Source organism: Saccopteryx bilineata, chromosome 6 (assembly GCF_036850765.1).
Source record: "Saccopteryx bilineata isolate mSacBil1 chromosome 6, mSacBil1_pri_phased_curated, whole genome shotgun sequence".
Lineage (NCBI taxonomy): Eukaryota > Metazoa > Chordata > Mammalia > Chiroptera > Emballonuridae > Saccopteryx > Saccopteryx bilineata.
In genome coordinates this window covers 102,878,224-102,901,039 of record NC_089495.1, presented here as the reverse complement: position 1 = coordinate 102,901,039, position 22,816 = coordinate 102,878,224, and the positions used below count along the sequence as shown (strand labels likewise).

Below are 22,816 nucleotides of genomic sequence, written 5' to 3'. Positions count from 1 at the left end.
AAAGTCAGATTGTCCTCTGTCACCTTCTATCTTGTTTTAAAAGAGCGAATTTTAATGATTTGAGAAAATATAGTTAGGAAAATGATATGTCCATGCAGTAGAGAGGGTTCTGTAGGCAGAATGGATGGGGCCGTAGGCCTAGGTGGGTGATTGGGATGTAGTGAGATGGTGGGGGGAGGGGGCGTCATTGTCAGTGTCAGAGCTTGAGCCCCCTGAGTGTTTATCTAACAACAGGGCGAGTGTTGACTGTCCTGTGTGTGCTGGGAGCACCTCGGTTCTAGGGGCCTTTGTGAAAGCATTTGGTAAGAAAATCAGGATGAAGGAGAGTAATTCCCATCTCAACATACACGGCCGTCATGGTTTTAGCCCTGAAAAGTGATGCTTTTGAATCTCCAGGTTGGAGGACAGGGTGCTGTTGGCCAAGCAGCTCAGATTTCTTTCTCTTGAACCCCCTTCTTTGGCTGTTCTTAGTCCAGTTATTATGGGGACCCCTAACTGTGACCATAATGTCCATGGCAGGGCTGTGCTTGCGATGTAAAGGAAACATTATTAGAGAAGAGCAGCACAGGAGAAGTCTGCAAATCAACAAGAAAACAAACAGCCCACGTTCAGTAGGCGCAGAGGACGTATGACTCACAGGGGCAAACCAGAGGCAGACGCCCCCTCACTGTTCCCTTTCAGACTGCAGAACGTGGCGAGGTGGGAGTCCCGTGGCTGCTGAGGGAGAGCCTGGCAGGGGAGAAATGGGGCCCGTTTCAGAACTTGTCCAGGTAGTGTGCTGACTGACTACATAACCTGCTCAGGCCTCCCAGTCCGCCCCCAGTGTCTGTCTGTTCTAAATATGGACCTGAATTCTTTTAGTGGTAATTTCGGCTCATTGAAATTTTCTCTTTTAAATAATGTTGCAAAGCCCAGACCTGTCACCTCTTAGGTATTAGTGTTTTTTGCTTTTCCTTTTCCTAAAATTTATGTAGGGTTTGTACATTCTTTGAGAAACCTCAGGGACAGGGGAGGACTCCCAGGTGAGGTGTATGAAGAGGTGCTGGCATGCCTGTGTGTCCTGGGCACCCGTGCTTCTTCCGTTCTTGAGGACGCAAGTCCATGTGACCCTAAGAAGGGTTTCTGCAGGACTTCTGCATGCCAGGCCCTGCAGTTCATAATTATAATGTCTTTTAAAAATCTATGTCATATTGCACTTTATTACTTGATTTGTTCTCTGTAAGGTTTGTTTTCATTTTTTGAGTTTTCAAGTTTTGTCAGCCACCTTTTATAGATTATTTAAATAGCATCTAGACAGAATGAGCTAGAGGAGAGGGGACAGCGGCCCCCCCACTCCTACCTCATCTGGAGTGAGTTCTCACGTAGAGAACCGTAGAGAACGGTGCCTGTAGGGCCCGGGGCACATTTTGGATGATGTATGTGTGATCTCCTGCAAGGAAGCTCAGAAGAAGCCTGGCTCCTGCTGTCAGCTCTGTTGATAACTTGCCTTGTGACCTTCCCAAGATTCTTTACCTCATTTGCTCTCAGCTTCTGTGCAAGTTACTGTGAACCTGAACAATAACAATGCTTTCTTTTTGGTCTTTGAAAGATTGTTAAAATGATGCTTTGAATTGCAGAAACCATCTATTAAAACTAATATATATATATATATATATATATATATATATATATATATATTTACATATACTCAGTCAAGGAAGAGATCAAGCCCAACTTGAGTTCTTCTGGTGGACCTGAACACTCCCACCACTTCCATAGGTCGGCCACTTGGCATGTGGCACCTTGTGTAGTCTTCATATGTACTCTCCTGGAGGGATCTTTACATCTCAGTAAATGGTATCTCTTCCCATTCGTAAACTTTGATTTCTCCTACTCCCTTAACCCCCATGTGTAGTCTACTCCTCACCAGTCCTGTCAGCTCTTCTTTCAAACGTACTTCAAATCCCCCCACAGCCAGTGGGCTGCACGTCCAGGCCCGATCACTACCATCAGCCTCTGTTTATTGCCTCTTGGTTTTCCACACATTTTCCACACTGTAGCCAGCGTGACCTTTCAGAAATCCAAAACACATTACGATGAGCCAGTCAGTAGCCCCTGGTGCTTTTAGAATGAAAATCAAAGTTCTAACCGGGACCTCCCTGCCTTACCCTGATGCCATTGTGCGCCTGCCTTGTTCACTCTACCTCAGCAAAGCTGGGCGCCTTTCAGTTCTTCAGCACGCAGCCCTCTTTCTTACCTTAAGGACTTTAAACAACACTTTATTTTTTGGAGTAGTTTTAGGTTCGCGGAATTGAGCAGGAAGTGCAGAGAATTGCTCTAATCTCCTGCCCTGTGCGCCCTACTTGCACAGCCTCTCCACTGTGGACGGCCTACCCCAAAGAGGCACATCTGTTCCATCTGATGAACACACACTGACACATCATTGTCACCCGAAGTCTGGAGAGTACATTAGCATTCACTCTTGGGTTGTGTGTTCTAAAGGTTTGGACACGGGTATAGTGGCATGTACCCACCACTACTGTACCACACAGAGTGGTTTCACTGCCCTGACATCCCTCTGCGTCCTCCTAGTCATCTCTTCTCCCAGACCCCTGGCAACCAGGGACCTTTGTGCTTTCTCCATATTTTTATCTTTTCTAGAACTTCATTTACTTGGAATCATAGTGTGTAGCCTCTTTAGATTTGATGTTTTTATGGGGTTTTTTTTGTATTTTATTTTATTTATTTTATTTTATTTATTCATTTTTAGAGAGGAGAGAGAGGGGGAGAGAGAGAAACAGAGAGGGAGAGAGAGGAGAGAGAGACAGAGAAAGAGAAGGGGGGAGGAGCTGGAATCATCAACTCCCATATGTGCCTTGACCAGGCAAGCCCAGGGTTTCGAACCGGCAACCTCAGCATTTCCAGGTCAACGCTTTATCCACTGCACCACCACAGGTCAGGCAGATTTGATTTTTTAAAAAAGTTTTTATTTAGTGGTATGCATTTAAGGTTCTACCATGTCTCTTCCTGACGTTGAGCATTTTGTTGTAGCTCTTTGCTCTGCTTGGCTTTTCCTGTCCTCCCTATTTAACTAGCTTCTGCCATTACACTGCCCTGTTGTATGGTCATCAAAGCACATTTCTTTCTTAGTTTACTGCAGTTTCTCCTATGAGATCTTACATGGAGGTCTTGTCTGCCTTATTCCTGGCTGCACTCCCATTACCTCGAGCAGTTCTGAGTCTGTAGTAGGTGCTCAGTAAATGTGTGAAGAGTTGAATGCACGAATGACCCAAATATCAGCCCCTCTCAGCTCTACTCTTCTTTCTTACTTGGTTTTCAAGTGACAAATTCTTTTCTTACCACCAATGCAGGTTTTGTTCAGAGAAGGAGGCAGACATTCATGTTAAGTCTCTGAGTCTGAGAATTACATCCTGTTCACCCTTGGCTTCTGAAGTTCTCTTGGCTGGTTGATGAATTTATTGGGTCTCCAGGTGAACAGCAGTTGGTAAGCTTGGTGGGAATCAGTCACATTGCACGGGGAACACAGACAGTAGAAAATGATTAAGGGGAAACAGCAGCAAAGTGTGATGGACTCTTCAAGACATCTAACATGTCTTGAGCTATGAATTACATAAAAAGCGAATTAGAAGGCAGTGAGATATAACATGAGTGTGCACATGCAGGCACACAAATACAGCGGAGAGCGAGGCATTTCTTCAGGTACCTTCTCTCATTTACCAAAGTGGAGTCTCATCAAACTGTATAAGCTAGTTCAGGGGAGAAATAGTACAACCAGCTTTGCTGGCCAGTCACGCCCTGTGCGGCATAGACAGGTCTGTAATTTCATTACTGCTTTTTAAAGAAGCTTTCTTTAAGGCTACCAGATTTTCTAGGGAGGCCAAGCCAAGGGAAGCTGAGTTTAATGTTTTCATTAAAATGTTAAAAAGGCTTTCTTTTTGAATGGTTGAAGCTGTATTTGCCTTATTCTTCTAAACTATGAAAACACGAGGTGATATCTTGTGGAGGCATTTACCCAGTCCTGTCTGTCAGGAAGGTCCATTCAGTGGAGAGCCCACCTGCATCTGAGGTCTGAGAAGTGGATTATCTGGGCTGTATTTTTCAAGAATGTAGAGATAGTTTTTGCTAGGGTACTCCTTCATCAATCTATTTTCATTCTGTAGATCTTGTTTGAATGAACTATTTGATTACTTGATCTTGAGTTCTAACTTGGAATTGATATGGGAGATGAGCACACACACCACACACACACACATACACGCACACACACAGTGATGGGATTCAAATAATTTAACAGCTGGTTCTCTGCCCTAATGACAATTTTATGTATAAAAAACATTATATCAAAAGGTAGTTTATTATTTTATGCATTTAATACTTAAATAAGAAGAGTAAAAAAGGTACATAAAACTAGATTATGTTATAAGAAAGAGTTTTCAAATATTAATGAAAAGATATTAAATAATACCTGACAAAACATTAAAACTGTTATTTAAGATATTTCCATATCACTTCTTGATTGGCGTCCTCACTTGCCATTACTTTCACCTATGGACAGAATGAACATTACTAGATACTTAAAATATGCTGTTGCACAGATTAATGTTAAAAAAGAGTAAGGAATATAAATTTGTGATTTCTACGTTGGGCGGCTGCCCAGGTGCCTACCTTAGAGAGAACCCTGATTACAAGTGCCATTTTAACAGCTGGTTTGCTGAACTCAACAAAATTTAGGTATTGGTTCTGCCAAACCAGTGTGAACTGGCTGAATCCCACCACTGCAGACACATACACGCTCACACAAACACACACATATATGCACAAGTGTTATGGAGGGAAGTGAGTTTATTTTTTAATTATTTCTCCCATAAGCAGTAGCTTATTGAGATGAGAATATGACAAGTACAAAAATGCTGCTGTCTGGTGAGACTGAACAGGGAGTTCATTTGGAAGACCATCATATATGACTCGCGGGGAGAGGGCCCTCAGAAAGAGCTTTGGGAGATAACACATTTCCTGCGTTTGTCCGTGCCATCTTTGAAGCCCCAGTACAAATCATAGGTCTAGAATTTTAGGTAATAATGTAAATGGCAAATACAATTATTTTTTTGTCCTGGATATGCTTATAATGAAGTACAGACAAGGCTGAAATCATAGAACTTTAGTTCTTATATAGCTAGGAAACTATATTGCTGGAAACCTCAAAATGAAATTTAAACCATGTTATCTTTTTTCCAATTTTTTGTTATTAGGAAACCCTGTTTGTTGAGTAGTAACAAAGCTAGGTCTCAAGATATGCTGTGTAGTGATACAAGTAGTTTTCAAGGGTTGTTTTAAAGTAGTTATTTTTTCTCTTGCCATTGCTGTGTTACTAAGATAGTTTATAGCTTAAAATATGTGTCCTAGAGCTGTCAATGTTTTTCCTCCAACAGGTCAAGTCCTTCTTTTCAGCAGTGAGTGTAGGGCATTTGCTAGAACTGTCTCAAGTCTGAGTGGGCAGTAAAGTTGAGAGCTAACACAGATCTCTATCCACTAGATGGGCTAAGTTTCTGAAGAGTCCTTTTCTCTCCAGAAAAGGAGGCATGACCATTTCTATTCAATGTTAACGTTAATGTCAAATAAATCTCCTGTAGGTGTTGAACATAAAGAAAGTGAATTCCAGGCCCTGACCGGTTGGCTCAGTGGTAGAGTGTTGGCCTGGCGTGCAGGAGTCCCTGGTTCGATTCCTGGCCAGGGCACACAGGAGAGGCACCCATCTGCTTCTCCACCCCTCCCCCCTTCTTCCTCTCTGTCTCTCTCTTCCCCTCCCGCAGCCAAAGCTCCATTGGAGCAAAGTTGGCCCCGGGCGCTGAGGATGGCTCTATGGCCTCTGCCTCAGGTGCTAGAATGGCTCTGGTTGCAACAGAGCAACGGCCCAGATGGGTGGAGCATCACCCCCTGGTGAGCATGCCGGGTGGATCCCGGTTGGGTGCATGCGGGAGTCTGTCTGACTGCCTCCCAGTTTCCAACTTCAGAAAAATCCAAAAAAAATAATAATAAGAAGAAGAAAGTGAATTTCAATTTCTGGAACTTTCAAAATTCCGGGCTTGCCTGGTCAAGGCACATAAGAGAAGCAGCTATGATGAGTTGATGCTTCCTACTCTTACCACCCCCGCCCCCCACCTTTCTCTTCTTTTTGTAAATCAATAAATAAATCTTTAAAAAAAATTAGGAGCTTTAGAGCAAGATATCACTGCTGGCTGGACTAGCTCTGCCTCTGAACTCTTGGTTTATTGATATGAAATGACTTGCCATCTTGTTTCGGGTACCCACTCACCTGGCTTATGAATTCTGGTGAATCCAGAAAGGTGGGGACTTCCGGTTCTATTCAGCCACAGCTAAACTTGTTAGGTCTGCTTTTCCCCTTATCAAAGGTAGGATTACAATCCCTTCCCTGGAGTGCACCCATTCTGGAGCTTGCTTGGCTTTGAAAATATTGGTGTTTTGTCATCAGATCCTCAACTGCTCACGTTAACTCAGAAACCGTTGAAGTAGTGTGATGGTGTGATGAAACCACCAGTAGTTATAGACTATGTACAAGGTATCATGGGAACAAATGGAAGGATTGGATAATTTATCCTAGGCTACTGTGTTTTTTGAAAACCTTTGTCTGCTTTGGAGTATTTCTTTCTACTTGCTATTAGAATGCTGGTTGTCACTTTGACTGTTCAGCATCCCTGCCCCAAGCAGCCATCTTCCCTTTCTAGTTCCTGGAGGTGCATTACGTTCAAGAGCCTATGTTGACCTTACGATCAGGTGACATTAATAAAACCCTTGAGGAAATCTCAAAGTATGTTAGTGTGTGAAGTATTTCCAGCAGCTACTTAATTCTGTTGTGTCTTAGACTTATATTAATTGGTCAGTTGTTTGATTTAATTAGTAATTCACCAAGTGTTTTGGGAGCATATACTATATGCCAGTGGCACATACTACATGTAGGCACTACGATAGAAGCGTAGGCAACCAAATTTGTTCACAAAATTTTGATAGTAATTCATAGGGGTTGAAAGTTAAAGACTGAAATACTTAAAGAAGACCAACTTGCTTTTCTTCAGTTCACAGCCTGTGTGTAAGATTGCCATATCTCAGCCTACTCCTTGTTAGCAGCAGTGTTAGACCTTGGTTCTAGAGTTTGGCAGAGAAAGAATTCAGAGCCAAGAACTCTAGTGCAAGAAGTTTATTTAGTCTTTAGAAAGAAAGTTACACTGTTAAGTGGGAGGTGGGGGGGGGGCTGCAGTGAACATACAATACTGTAAACAAAGATGTATTGTAGAATTGGGCAATTGAAACGTGTATAATTTTGTTAGCCAGTGTCACCCCAATAAACTCAATTTAAAACACCTAATATATTAATATTTATATATGGGGAAATAAAGGAAATCACAGAGGCAGAATAGTGAGCCAGATGGGCTGTGTGGACTCAGGAAACAAGTTACAGAGGCGGCAAAAGTAGGGCCCTGGGAGCTTAGGAAAAAGAACCACAAGATATATGGCCTAGGAAAGAAGGGGGGAAAGGAGTAGGCGTTCTCTAGAGTGTGGGCACGTATGCCCAGGTTCTCTGTCTTAGGGGTTTTTATTTGTTTTCTAAAGGCAGGAATTTGAGGGGAGATTTCTGGGAAGTATCTCAGTAGGATACTTATCAGCTCTCCAGGTGTGTCTTTCAGGGTTGTGGTTTCCACTGATTGGTCTGTGCTAGGGCAGGGGGTCATTAATCATTGCATTTGGTTCTGAGGTCAACCATGGCATCTCTTTGTCTGGTTCTGCTGCTTTTCTGTGCCTGGAACTAAAACGGAGCAGAGGCCTGTATGTTTTCTCTAGCTTGAACAAAACTATCTCTGTGATCAACAGATGGGAGGCTTTTTTCTCAAGATATTTTGATGCTGATCACACCCCCTTGTCTGAGGGCTTAAGGGAATGGTCCTACGAGGAAGAAGAAGGCAGGTGACTCAGGGCTCTGGATGAGGCCAGTTTGAATCAGCCGTTTGTCTCCATTTCCCTATTCCACTAACCAAACAATGTCCTTAGTTTCTTACTACCCCGCATCACTTAGGATGCTCCATAGGTGCACTTCATGTGCGAAGTGGTACAAAATATTTCTCTGTTATAGTAATTTTCATGTCCATATTAAGCTGTTACTTGTAAGATTTCCCCATGGGTCATTAAATGAGCCTTTTTGTGTGCTGCTTGTGTGTGTGTGTGTGTGTGCGCGCGTGTGTCAGGTGTTAACTCCAACCTTTGTCATTGATCTGTCTTGGGCTGGGAATGAGGTGCATTTTAGTAATTCCAGGAGAGTTTGAGGAAGCTACACAAAGAGGGGAAAAACTAACGAAAGGGTGGGACTCATGCTGAGGTAGAGGGAATGCACTTGGGGAGGACTGGGATGAAATGACATCTTGTTGCCTAGTGTGTTTTACATCTTTGTACCCTTTGCGCACAGTGGCTGAATACTCGAGAATTGTTCTGCGTTTTTAAACATGCTAAGAAAATGCCAGCTCACTACATTTTTTAAAGTACTATGTTTCCTGTCCATTGGTGACCTGGCACCAGGTGAGGAGCATCTGAGAACTCCATATATGACGATGGAACAGTAAGAAGAGTCCAGCAATTTTCCTATCATGGCTGAGCCCTGTGTTTGGGAGGACTGCCCATAGACTGATAACAGAGAATTGATTCTCGGGAAGGAAGACGAGCTAGGAGAGGGGAATAGACCTGTGGGGATATCGGTGAAGAAAAGGGAAAAGGGATCAAGAGGAAAAATGTAGAAAGATGTTTGGTTGTCCTTGCTTCTATCCCTTATCTCCTTCTCTTCACAAAAGGAGGGTGTGAACCAGCAGGCACAGTGAAAGGGGGAAGAGAGAGGGGAATTAGAGATGGGTGGGCACGTGCAGGCAGTAAGGGAGAAGGAAAATGAGTCAGAGAAATCACAAAAGTGCGGGGGAAGGAGGCAGGATATGAACTATTTAAATGCAGGGAAGAGACAGGCACAGAGAGGGGAGTGCACCCAGTGGTCACAGAGAGAGCCTTCAATTGCTCCCAGCGGGGCACTTGCCAAATAGCCAATGTCCCTTCCTGAAGAAATTTTCCTGACTTTTTTGTATTAACTTTAATGCGATTCTCTTTATGGTCCCTGTATTGCTAGTTGCAGTTTCATTGACACTCTGTGTGATCAAACAGCGAACGCGGAGGCATAGTTCTGTCATGCCTGCCCCTTGCGGTGTGCAGCTGACTTCTGAGCCAGTGCTTCTTGCATTTGATGTCTGCGTTCCCCCTTGTCTACAGGTAGGCAAGTTGAAAGGGAAGAAAATGTTGCTAAGGGCTACTGCGTCTGTAGCTCATGCATGCAAATATTCAGAGCAGCTAAAAAAAATGATAAAATCACAATCTGACTTTTTTCTAAATAAGGTAGTTGACTCTTTCATTGCTGTCTGTGTGTTTGGCCTTACCCAGCACCATACTCACTGTGCCTATAGGTAGGCTCCTATTTGAAAAATCTTTCCTTTTCTTTCTATCAAGTTTGGCCAGCAAAGCCTTCCAATATTCCAAGATCTGGGTCGGGGCTTTCATAGTGTGGACCAGTGTCCTCCTCTGCACTCCGGCTTCCTGTGCTGACCTTCCATATTAGAGCTGCATTCCACGTTGTAATTTCTGTCCTTCCACAGACTTGAGGCTCTTTGCACAATGTTGGTTACTATGAAATACCTATGTAGACATTTATTAATTGGTTATAGAGTGGATGAGTAGTTTATGATGCTGATCTTTTGAGCATAGAACAAAAATCTTCTGGAATTGTCTGTTTTTTAGATACCAGTTTATAATCAGCCTGAGTGTTCTGGAAAAGAAAAGTTGATGTAGCCAGAATTAAGCAGTTTTGGGGAAGTTTAGTAGGTCCCCAGATTCGTGCAACTGGAATAAAAGATGGTGATTTCATAAACTCCTGGACACCAGAGGACCGTGTCAAAGCTTCAAGCACCCTATTCCTTGCGATTCTAGTAATCGTGGGCCAGATGCATGAGGCGCCTCTGGACTGGGCTTCTCACACCTCAGTGTGCCCCGCAGGCGCCGGACCGTCTCGTCGCCAGGCAGGTTCTTTTCCAGCTGGTCTCAGGCTAGTTCTCAGGTTTGGCGCTGAGGCTCTCTGGCGATGCTGGTGATGCTGATCCGTGCACCCTGCCTGGGTAACAAGGCTTCAAACTACTCTCTAGAAAATAAAAGTTGAGATTTATTCTATATAATATATCTAGATGTATTTTTCCTTTTTTTATTACAGAGACAGAGAGAGAGTCAGAGAGAGGGATAGATAGGGACAGACAGACAGGAACGCAGAGAGATGAGAAGCATCAATCATCAGTTTTTCGTTGCAACATCTTAGTTGTTCATTGATTGCTTTCTCATATGTGCCTTGTCCGTGGGCCTTCAGCAGACCGAGTAATCCCTTGCTCGAGCCAGTGACCTTGGGTCCAAGCTGGTGAGCTTTGCTCAAACCAGATGAGCCCGTGCTCAAGCTGGCGACCTCGGGGTCTCGAACCTGGGTCCTCCGCATCTCAGTCCGACACTCTATCCACTGCACCACTGCCTGGCCAGGCTAGATGTATTTTTATAGTTTGCAAAAAAACATATTATCTGTGAGAAAATTTAGATATATCTCAATCAACCCTCCTGTACTACTGTGGGAACTGCCATTTGATCCAGCTATCCCACTTTTAGGAATATATCCCAAGAAAACCATATCACTGATTCAAAAGAAGAAAAGCACCCCCATGTTTATGGCAGCATTGTTCACAATAGCAAAGATCTGGAAACAGCCCAAGTGTCTGTCAGTGGACGAGTGGATTAAAAAGCAGTGGTACATAGGCCCTGGCCGGTTGGCTCAGTGGTAGAGCGTCGGCCTGACGTGCAGGAATCCTGGGTTTGATTCCCAGCCAGGGCACACAGGAGAGGCACCCATCTGCTTCTCCACCCCTCCCCCTCTCCTTCCTCTCTGTTTCTCTCTTCCCCTCCCGCAGCCGAGGCTCCATTGGAGCAAAGTTTGCCCAGGCGCTGAGGATGGCTCCGTGGCCTCTGCCTCAGGCACTAGAATGACTCTAGTCGCAGCAGAGCAATGCCCCAGATGGGCAGAGCATCGCCCCCTGGTGGGCATGCCGGGTGGATCCCAGTAGGGCGCATGTGGGAGTCAGTCTGACTGCCTCCCTGTTTCCAACTTCAGGAAAAACAAAACAAAACTGTGGTACATATATACAATGGAATACTATGGGGCCATGAAAAAGAAGGAAATCTTACCTTTTGCAACAACATGGATGGACCTGGAAACTATTATGTTAAGAGAAATAAGCCAGGCAGAGAAAGAAAAATATCATATGACCTCACTCATTTGAGGAATCCAGTGAACAATGTGAACTGAGGAACAAATTGAGACAGAGGAGAGATCAAAGGAATCAGAGGAAAAGAGGACAGAGGGAAGAGGGATGATAGGATGGGATAAACCTGAAGGGCACTTTGAGGAGGGGGGGCAAGGGAGATGTTGAGAGGAATATGGGGGAGGGGGAATGCATTCGGGGCGACACTAGAATCCATGTAAACACAATAAATTAAAATCAATAAAAAAATCTTATTTCAATTTGGAAATGTGCAAAAAGTCTTTCTAGCACTTAAAAACGGTAATTCTGTACTGGCCAGCTTGCCAATTGGCATTTGAACGATAGTTTAGGTTATAACGCCCTTAATTAACACACAGTTATTATAAATTAATTTTATTTATAAAGACTTTCTCAGAGTTGGAAGGCCCTGGCCTGTGCATGGGCCTGTGTGGCTACTTTAGCAACAAGGGCTACTTTTACAGCAGAAGTATTCTCTGGGAGACTGACAGCTCCAGGGCTGTGTGTATGATGAGACCTTCACACTTACTGACTGTTACAGGTTAGCACCATGCAGAGACCCAGGGGCAGTGGGTTGGAATGGCTAGAAACAGGAAAGGGCAATGTTCAGCTCGAACTTGCAGGGAAAGCATTTGCTTAGGTATGTTCAAACAGCTCTCAGAATGTGATATTTCAAGGTGTTTCTCACAAGGTGACCTTTATTTTGTAGGCCCTTTGCAGCCAGCATGATGCCATATTTATAACACATGGAGGAGCGAGAGCTCACCATGCTCATCTCAGGTAAAGGGCCGGTGTGTACAGCAAGTGGCAAGTAGGACCGATGCTGGGTGTTTGCTACTACATGGGAAGTGATTCAGCTTAATGGCTCCATTGACATCATTCTCTTATGCATGTTTTATGTTCTTATTCTTGGGTCACAGACAGCCTGTCTTAGGTGATCCCAAGGAACTGATGTGCAGTTGGGGAGCATTGACAAAGCACCAAGAGGCCTCTGTAAACAACCAGAGAGGAAACAGGTGGTCCCCAAAACTCTCTCACCATCTTCTACGGAGTTAATATAGAATTATTACTATTATTCATCTTTATTGCCTTATCGGAAGTCTTTTATCTTTTCAACATTTATGTAAATATATGAATACTGAAGACTCTTCTGATTAAAGTCTTATCTCTGTCCCCTTATCTGAAGTTGCTGTTCTAAATAGTCTTCACTTTTTCTTTTTACAGAAACGCATGTCTCACAACTTTGATTTGCCCAAGTAGGTCACCAAGATTAATTTTCCATTAACCTTTATTGCTTCTGTTTCTTTTAATCATTTTTAGAGGATTAAACAGTCCCCATTGGGTTAGCCTCTATCTAGAATATAAACCATTGTTTTCTTTGATGGGACTGCCGTAGAAAGGGGTATCTGTGGTCCAGTGACCGAACCTGGCCCCATTAGCTGAGTCAGAGCATCTGAAGATAGATCCACATGACAGGTTCTGTCAACCATGGCAATTTTGTTATTGGTCTCACTTCTTTTGTGACTCAGTCTGGTAACTAGAACTAAGTACTACAAACTGGATGACTTAAACAACAAACACGCAGCTCGTGGTTCTGGAGGCTGGATCAAGGTGTCGGCAGGGTTGGTTCCTTTTGCGGGAGAATCTGCTCCGTGCCTTTCTTCTTGCTCTGGGGCCACAGGTATCCCTGGCCTCCGACGCCTCTCTTTGCCCTCCCTGCCTCTTTTCATTGCTCTTCTGGTATATATGTCTGTCTACGTGTTCAAATTGCCCCCCCCCCTTTTTTTTTACAAGGAGACCTGTCATATTGGAATAGGAACTATTTTAATGACCTCATCATAATTCAAACATCTAAAAAGACTCAACTTCTAAACAAAGTCACATTTACAGGTGTGAAAATTAGGACTTCAGCATCTTTATGGAGTACATAATTCCACACATAGCACTCTCTGAGGGAAGGGGACTAAATTCTTTTTGGTATGCCCTAAGGAAACCAACACAGTATCTGCTGCTTAATGTTGATGGACTGAGTGAATAGCAAAGACAGTGTGGCCATGGGACAGTTTGAATTTTTTTTTTTTTTTACAGAGACAGAGAGAAAGAGTCAGAGAGAAGGACAGAGAGAGACAGACAGGCAGGAAAGAAGAGAGATGAGAAGCATCAATCATCAGTTTTTCATTGTAACACCTTAGTTGTTCATTGATTGCTTTCTCATATGTGCTTTTGACCACTGGCCTTCAGCAGACCGAGTAACCCCTTGCTCAAGCCAGTGACCTTGGATCCAAGCTGGTGAGCTTTATGCTCAAGCCAGATGAGCCCGCGCTCAAGCTGGCGACCTTAGGGTCTCAAACCTGGGTCTTCCACATCCCAGTCCGATGCTCTATCCATTGCGCCACCGCCATGTCAGGCGGGACAGTTTGAATTTTAAAAGCAAAGTACAGTGACTGGAGGTGAGTTTAAGTGTTATGTTGACTCTTGTCCTCTACAAACTCTCACTTTCAGGATTGTCCAAGTTAAACAATATCATAAATGTGATAAGATTTTTTTAAAATAAGTGAAGGGCGGGGAGGAAGAGAGACAGACTCCTGCATACACCTCAACCAGTATCTACCCATCAAGCCCACTATGGGGCAATGCTCTGCCTATCTGGGGCCATTGCCCTGTTGCTTGGCAACCAAGCTATTTTAGCGCCTCAGGTGAGGCCATGGTACTATCCTCAGTGCCATGGGCCCACTTGCTCAAATGAGCCATAGTTGTGGGAGGGAGGGAGGGGTGGAGAAGCAGATGGTTTCTTCCATGGTCCCTAACCAGGAATCAAACCTGGGACTTCCACACACCAAGCTGACACTCTACTGCTGAGCCAACCGGTGAGGGTCTTTTTTTTCTTTAAAAGCAATAACAAGTGGTATTTTTATAAAATACTGCCTTCTGTGAGAGCAAGACATACTTCCTCTGTCGGCATTGCAGGCTGAACTGCCAGTTTACATGCCATGTCTGTCAGTACATCAAGAGATTTCTCCAGCTACTTCAGTACCATTTCATCACACTTAGGCAGGCTATTCTTTCTCTCTGGCTGCATCGCTTTGCATTTATTAAGTTGGATGTTTTGTTCCCTAGCGCTAATCTGTAAATGCTATCCTGAAACAGATCTACACCGGTTGTATCTTCTCTCTTCTTTATGCTTCTTTAGCACAAAATTATCAGAAGTTATATCTTCTGAGTGTTTAGATTTGAGTGTTGACAAAATATAAGGATACTGGTCTCAAGGTAGCACTTGGATGAGCCATTCTTTAGATATGTTTATTTTTTAAAAACCTATATTTTCTGTAAGGGGAGAGCTTTCTGAACATGTCTACTCTGACTTCCAAAAAAAGAATTATGTTTTTATACAGAAAGGAAGCCTTCTGTGGGGCCAGTGGCAGATTCCTTCTGGCTGTGATGCAAACCTCTTTAGCCCCCTGTGAATTCCTGTCAGCCCAGGGGTAGTGTAGGCAGGCCAGAGTCTAGACATTGACAGTGTGGCTCAGGCCCTGGCCTCCCCAAGGCAGAAGAGCGGGTGAGCAGGAATAACTGACCAACAGGTCTCCCGACCCCATAGGAGCTTTTTCTTTCCTGAGGCTGCAGGTGATCTCATTGCTAATTGATGGCACTGGCCAAAACAGCACTGGATTTATAAGACGGTGACAAGTAGTAGAAAATGAATACGAAAGTAAAATTTCATTTTAGCATTTGTCATACCAACATTAATTTAAGAAAATTGGTGACTCAGATGACACAAGCTTCTGGAGTGTGTGATGCATGAAGGCACAGTTCTGCCCTGTGCCGTGTACAGGCGTGGAACTTCGTCCTGCTGTCTCTGCTGCCTCCTTCTCTTTCCCGTTTGTTCAAGAGCTCACCACCTTTGGTAGGTCTCCTCTAACTCACCGCGTGACTCTCCTTGTTTGGCTTTATTAAAATTAAGACAGTTAATTTGTGTTCACCATACAGTGGCCAAATCAGAGTGATGGTAGAATAGCCCTTTGAAAATTAGATGTAGAATTCAGTGAGCAGTTGCATTCTAGCCATTGAACAGTGCTTAAAAATCTTGCAAAGTGTTCTAAAGTGTGCACTACTATAAGTAAAACATAAATCTTACCTTTGTAAGTGGGTTATTTTGTGTGTATCTAATACCTCTCTACTATTACAGAGAAAAATAAACCAGAAATAAAACCTCTAGTCCCTTGAAAACTAATTTACCTTTGCTCAGTATTTCCCCACTTTCATTTTGCATTCTCCAATTCACTTACCTTAGATTTCTGACAATTCATATATAAGAGCTTTGTGGCATTGATGATAATATATCCATTGTTATACTCTGATTTAAAAATAAGGGGGGGTTATTTCATGTCCTTTTAGTTAGTAATTAACATGGTAGCATTTTTAGACTTCTGAAATTAGAGTATATTTATGATGGCTGGGAAATATTACAATAGAAGAAATTATACTTTGAATCAAGATTCTGTCAAACTATCTCAGAAAATGTTTGCCCATGGGTAAGTTAAAATGTGAACCTTAGTGTGCGCTCTCTCTGAGTTCTTCTCCTTCTTTGTGTATTTTATGCTCGTGGGTTTGTGTTCAGTGCTCTTAGGCTGGTGATGTAGACGTGATGAGGAAGGTGGTGACTCGGGAGCTTGGGAGCCCGGCAGCTCGCTCCGTTCCGCCTCCCCTGCGCTGAGTCGTCAGGACACTCTGTCACAGCTCTATCATTCTTTCATATTTTTACTTTCCTTCTCATCTATGACCAGGCGTTTCTTTTCTTTTTTTATTTTGTTTGTTTGTTCTACCTTATAGTTTTTTCATTTGTTCATTCATTCATTTGTTCATGTATCATCCTCATGTGTGCCAAAAATGGCTCTGGATATAACTTCAAGGATGCTATAATTTAGGTGATAATTGACTGCACAAAAATTCTTGCTATAATGGAGCTCTATACTAAGGATACCTTACACATAGGAAGAAGGACAGCAAAGTTGGCTTGGGGGAGTCAGAATGTACTTTATAGAGAAGATAGCACTTTAGTGGAGATTGGGGGAGTAGAAAGTAGCCACGTGGGCTAGTGTGATGGACAGAGAATGCTCCAAAGGAGATGGAGGCGGGAGGCTTAGCAGGGATGGATGGGGGAGCCAGGTGGGTTTGTGTAAACCCTGCTGTCTGGGTGACACTAAAACATGAGGTGGAAGGAAGATGGGCTGGATGAGGCTCTGATAGGGGGAATTGACTCTTGGCGGTCCTCTTATCGTTGAGCCTTCCTTTTTATTTGCAGCTGCCTTCAGTTCATCCTGCATGCTCCAGCCTGTGTTCATGGCTGCTGGTCTTCTGCCATTCTCCCCTCCCCCCCCAGGTCTTGCTGCTCCTGGAGGGAAGTCGGCCCTCCCAACCTAGCCCTGGTAGAGCTCAGCCTTTTCTTCCCCTTCTTCCTTCTGTAAATCAATTACTCAAGCTTCTCACACACAGTTTCTTTATACACACACACACATACACGCACACACGCACACACACATACACGCACACACACATACCAGCTTCCATTTTTACAATCTTTCCATCCCTCAAGACCTCACTCAAACTCATATTCTTTTTGAAATTACTCCCCACTCATAAGTAATTATACCCGGTCTGAATTTCAGGAGAACTTCCTATGGACTCTTCACATCGCTGCTCTCACATGCTTCTTTATATCACAAGTTATTTTTAACACGCTCGGAAGGGCCGCCACACGTTGAAGGGCAGGGCTCTGTACCTATGATGTGTCTGTTTCTGCTGAAAGAGCAGCTTCTTGTGTGTAGTAGACACTGTGCAGATGTTTGTTAAAACAATGGGGGAAGACAGAGTTCCTTTCCTTTCATCTGTAAGGCAGTCACCAAGGTGGAACAGAGGGATTGATTAATTGTCACATGGATGAGGCAGTGGTTAATGTAACGTCCGGATGAAATTCTTGCTGGACGGAATAACTGTCAGTGAAGGTAGAAAGGTTACATGAAAAAAAAAGGAGGTCTGCTTTAACAAGTATTTAAACTGCCCTAAGGTTTAGACATGGAAAGAAGAAACTTGGGAAGCCATTAAGCCGTATGTAGCTGGTCTTGACATGAGTGACAAATGACATAACAGGTAGAAGCACCTATATTGCATTACGATGCTCTGCATCTTTACCTGAGATGGTTTCTGGAAGCCTGATTCAATTGGAGACTTCTCAGTTGTGGATCTGGAGACAATCACAACTTCAGAAATATATTTATGGAAGTCGGTTGCCACTGGATTCAAAGGACCATAATCTTATTACTTGGGATATTGAAAAGGGTAAACATAAATAACTGAAAGGAGGTATCGATTAAAGGAGTAATATGAACAGGAATAATGAAATTAAAGTAATTGAGGCAATATTGGGCCTAATGGACCTTGTTCTCTTAATGCTTTTCTTCTGCTCTTGGTATTGAGTCAGCCCTGAAGTTGATTGGACTGTGTGTGCAGAAAGGGAAGGACATGATGGAAGAATTAGTATTGCTGTCTATAAAAAAATCAATCTGTTGTTCTTACAGAAGAACATCAATCAGTCTGTGAAATCAATTAAGTGGGATTTCTTTTTATATTGGACTCACAAGATAATGAGAAGAATGATGAGAAAAGGCGATGTGCTGTGCACATGGTGAGGTACTCAGTGCATATTTCTTGGATTGAAAAACTGAAGGATGCCGTGAATTTAGTTGAAAAACGTCAGCCTAAGTCCTTTTTTGTCAGTGCTAGCTCAGTCCATTCCTTTTACTCAGCTGACAGTATCGCAAATGGAGATTATGCAATCTCATCGATCTCTGGAGTGAGTCCGCTCACATTTCTACTGCTGGACGAGCCAGCCAGCTTTGACTTTGGATCTGTGCATTATTTAGGGTCTGAGCTGAGTTTTTTTTTACTAACCTTGCACCCTATACTGGCAGGTCACATTTTCGAAGCATCATTTTGATGAAGTTACTCCCTCCTCAGAAAACTTCAGTGTCTCCTCTTTGTCTACAAAGTTAGAGGCTCATTGTTCTCTAGAGTTCATTCCTCACTAGATGCCTTTGAAGAGCTTCTGCATTCTGATGCCTCCCACTGCCCGTCCACGCCGAACGCCCACCGCCTCCTACCCCAACATGCTGGGGAAGACAGATTTGTCTCTTCATTGTGTCATCCCAGTTTTTGAACATGTTCAATATTCTCCTTGGAATCCTTGCTCTTATATTTATAGCCATCCAATTAAGAGTTAGTTCTGCCTAAGGCAGTAGTTATATTTCTTATAATTGTGCATTATCAAAAAACGTGTTATGAAGATAATTATTTCAGTGGTACAAATGGTGTTAGGGACCAGAAAATTACAGGTGCACAATAACAAAGTTGTTTTACCTAAAGTTATTTCAGTAATAATGGTGTTTTCCATCTCCATAGGAGTATAACATAAAAACCTGTGCATCACTGAAAAAATATATTTTACTATATCTCTTTTCATAAGTTCATAGTGAAATAAAATGGTAATTTAAGAAATTCTTTCAAAATCTGCATGACTCACTATGATAAAAAACAGAGACTAAAGACTTAAAGAAGCTGTCTTGTAAGCAAGAGAGCTGTTTTCCCCTTATACTTGCAGCAGCCTTAGTCTGCCTAAAGTAAATATTACTTATCAATCAGTGGGCCCCTTTATATCTAATACACATTATGCAAACTTCAGAAGAAATATCTGTAATATTAATTTTTGAAAACCGAGTTTTAGCTCTTTTATTCTCTGTGGGACTTGCCACTTACCACTTCACTTTTGTGGCCGGTGGTTTTTCCCTCTGAATGCTCTTTTTTTTAAAGTTAATTATTAATTTGAAAGATCTTAGAGGCTGTTCTGAAACAAGGACATACTTTTACTTCCCATAATGCACCACACATCATTCAGACAATGAAATAGATTTTTTGGGCATGCAATTATGACATTATTTTCATGTACATCCCCCAGTTGACCTTTTCCTCACATCTGGTTCCTCCTGAACATGGGCTTGTGTTTTACTCTTGAAAAAAAATGAGTAATTCTCATCTCAATGTCAATTTGCAAGGATGAAGAATGACCGGTAGGTTTTAGGTTGCAGAATACATGTTTTAGTTCCTGGCCATTCCCGAATATCTTTTAAAATGATATTGAAGGGATTTGGGTTGGGTTTTTTTTAAAGACACATAAAAATGGGTCAACAACCACAGCACTTTGGAGTCTGGGATGTAGATGGATGAGGTAGCTCATTGAGCTGGCCTGAGAAAGTGGAACTTTAATCTGGAGGAAAACGGAAGAAGTAGCCCAGTTTATACTGATGAACTCTGAAAAGCTCAGGAATTTTCAGCAACAAGAACCTCTTGTAAAAGAGAGTGAAGATAGAATTAAAATTAGAAGTATTGCTTTAAAGTTTAGACCTGCTTTCCAACTGTATACAAGCAGATGACCGTCTTTCTTCCACTCCCACTGAAGAATGGAGATGATAGAGATGATAAAATAGAAGGTTTCTAGATTAGAAGGAAAAGTTAAAAGTGGTATTATATGGTTTTGAAATCAGGGAGATTGTATTGGTTTACCAAATTCCCTGAGGGCAGGTAACTGTGGGAGACTCCAGGAAACTAAAAAATAAGTCAAGGATACTGATATCAGGTGTCCCCTCGAAGCAGAAGCTGCACCGAAACAATCTCCCCATCCTTCTGGACCACTTTCCAGCTCCCCGCTCTTAAGTCTCAGCAGACAGCCAATGATCATCAGAAATTTAAGGACATTCTCTATCGCGAGAGTTGGTAACTAAAAACATGCACACAGGACAGAGAAACAACTTAGAGGGAACCGAAATTTTGCAGGAAGAATAAATCTTAAAAATGAAATCATTATCTTGAGAGAGAAGGGCTGGTGTTGCAACCCTGAACTGAAACAGAATTTATAAGGGTTAGGAGACAAAGTTAAGGAAATTTCCTAGAATATGAAGTAAAAAGAGAAAGATTAGAAAATAACATAGAAAAAACAAGAAACAGGATTGATGCAACATCTAAAAATGTAATACCGGATGGAGAGAATATAGAAAACAGAAGACAGGAAGCCACTGAAGGAATTATTCAGCAAAATTTCCCACGGCCAAAGATAAAGGTTTCCAGATTGAGAGATCATACCAACACATCACTGTTAAACTTGACAACACTACGATGTGCCCCAGTAAAGGACAGGGTAAATCCATACAAAGAAAGACCTGGGATCCCAGCGATAGGACCAAACACAAGAGTCAGCTAGCTGAGCAGAAGGACTAGTGATCAACCGAGTGGAGTAGGAAGAGGAGTTCAGGAGAGACTTCCTCAAGCTGATGAAATTGATAAAATACCCAATGTGTTTGGGCCGGGAGGAGATTTATAAATCTAAGAAGGCTTTGCAGATAACCTCATGATGAGTATATAGGAAACTAATCCCAATTCAATGTAACAACGATTAACTCCAAGGAAAACAAAAAGTAATGTAGAAAATGAAATGTAATCATAGATTATCACATGACTCAGCTGCTAATGGTCTCTCTGTAGCTATAAGGGTATAAAAATGGATACTTAGCATAACTAAAATTGTGATTGAATTTTGAGAGGATGAGAATGTGAGGCATGTATACGTGTCCATATATATAAAGCACCCTTATCGTTCTCATTGGGAGGCCGGTGAATAGTACCTAAAACTGAAAAACCAAGAAGTAGTAATGTTACTTAAATGTTGGTTCTTCTCAGTTTTGCTTCTTTATGGCCCACACAGAAACTGAGAGTTAATGTAGTAAACTATATTTAGGGAAAACCGTATAGAAATGAGACTTCCAAATCAAATCTTTTCAGATTTCCTAATGAGAAACCTGATCATGCTTTCACGAACATAACTTATTTTTATGTTGCAGTTATGCCTGAAATAACTAAATACAATTATTGATCACAATTTCAATGATTCTCCTCTTTAAATTCTTGTTAGTTACTGTCATATACAACATGAGTAATGATAAAAAATATTCTAGCCTTTTCACTTTCAAGTTTTACAGCAGTTAAAAATATATTTTAAAACTTTATTAACTTGAATTCTTCCCTTTGCTATATAAATGCAGTACTTTGATACATACCACTGAATTTTTTTTCTGTGACGGAATTAAAAAAAATAATGAGGCCCTAATTTGTAAAAAGTATGTTCACCCTCATAGCGGTCACCCTTGGGCACCAATAAAAGATTGCATTAGCTTTAAATGGACAGAAGTATCTGAAACCCACAGAAAAATAATTTGGGAAGTTGCTGTTTATACTTTGCCCACCAGTTCCTCTCCACAACTTTCTAGATCCCCGCCTTCAGCCAGCTGTGCCTTGCACATCCAGCAGCTGCGGGCTGCGTCTCCATGAGGGCAGTGGTACCTTCCCAGGGGCCTGTGGAGCAGGCGTTTGTGCCTCTCAGCACACAGTGAAGACTCTCCAGACTCTGGTGAAGACAGTAGCCACTTGTAACCTGTCCAGAGCTGCCAGCTGCCCAAGGGCTCACCGGTTTCCCAGAGGCTGAGAGGTGTCCACACCTCATAGCAAACCTGGAACCAATTCATAGCACAGCAGTATGCCAAGAGTTTACCAGGTGGGAAGCAGTGATTTCCAGATGTGGAATCAGAGTCCAAAATAATTACTTAAAGAGTTGAAAGCAGTTAACCTCTGGGCCTAGTACTGTTTAACGGTTGGAACTGTGTTATGAATAAATTGGTAAAAATACAAACAAATTTTAAAAGTCTCTCATGTGGCCATATTAGATTTTCCAGACCTTTTGACTTATCCAGGCATTGGAGAGAGATATTTTCAACTGTTTTATAGATGAGACTATAAATGTATACAATTGTGGAATATGACCTACATCTTAAATTCCGAGGCTGTTTACGGATTATCTACATGACGTATTCTACCGTTTTGTCTCAATAATTACGATAAAGAAAAGGACAATACATCTGAAGATAGAAAACTTTGTTTTTTAATTAAATAAAAAGAAGTTGAAATTAATGGGGATTATAGCTTGTGTTTCGAGTCTTTGATTTTTTTTTTCTGTCTCTTTAACGTGCTCCTAGGGAAGTTAGTAATGTCTTAAGAGAAGAATTAGGAAATGAATAGTGTCACTCTTTCAGGAAAGTAGCTGGGAAAGAAGACAGGCTCTTGAGAACATTGGTGGAGAATGCTCTCCTGCAGAGGGGACAGAGCGTGGGGTCTGTTTGGTGCCCTCCATATTCTGGGCTGAATTGGAAGCAATGGTGCTTTAATTTGCTGCTCAGTTAATGGGTCTGCTGATTGGTTCTCATTTTTTTTTCAGGCCTCTAATATTTTCTTTAAAACTCTCTGAAGGGTTT

General features: G+C 42.3%; 1 protein-coding gene across 5 annotated transcripts in view; it reads left to right on the top strand.

Moving 5' to 3' along the window:
* ENOX1 (ecto-NOX disulfide-thiol exchanger 1) overlaps positions 1-22,816 on the top strand; it is a 596,201-nt gene that overhangs the window by 110,771 nt on the left and 462,614 nt on the right. The window contains exon 2 of one of the 5 annotated variants that reach the window (XM_066236814.1): positions 3,351-3,484. The exons of the other annotated variants lie outside the window; for them this stretch is intronic. The gene's annotated coding sequence lies outside the window, so the exon portion shown is untranslated. The remainder of the gene's footprint in view (positions 1-3,350; positions 3,485-22,816) is intronic. 5 annotated transcript variants of the gene reach the window in all.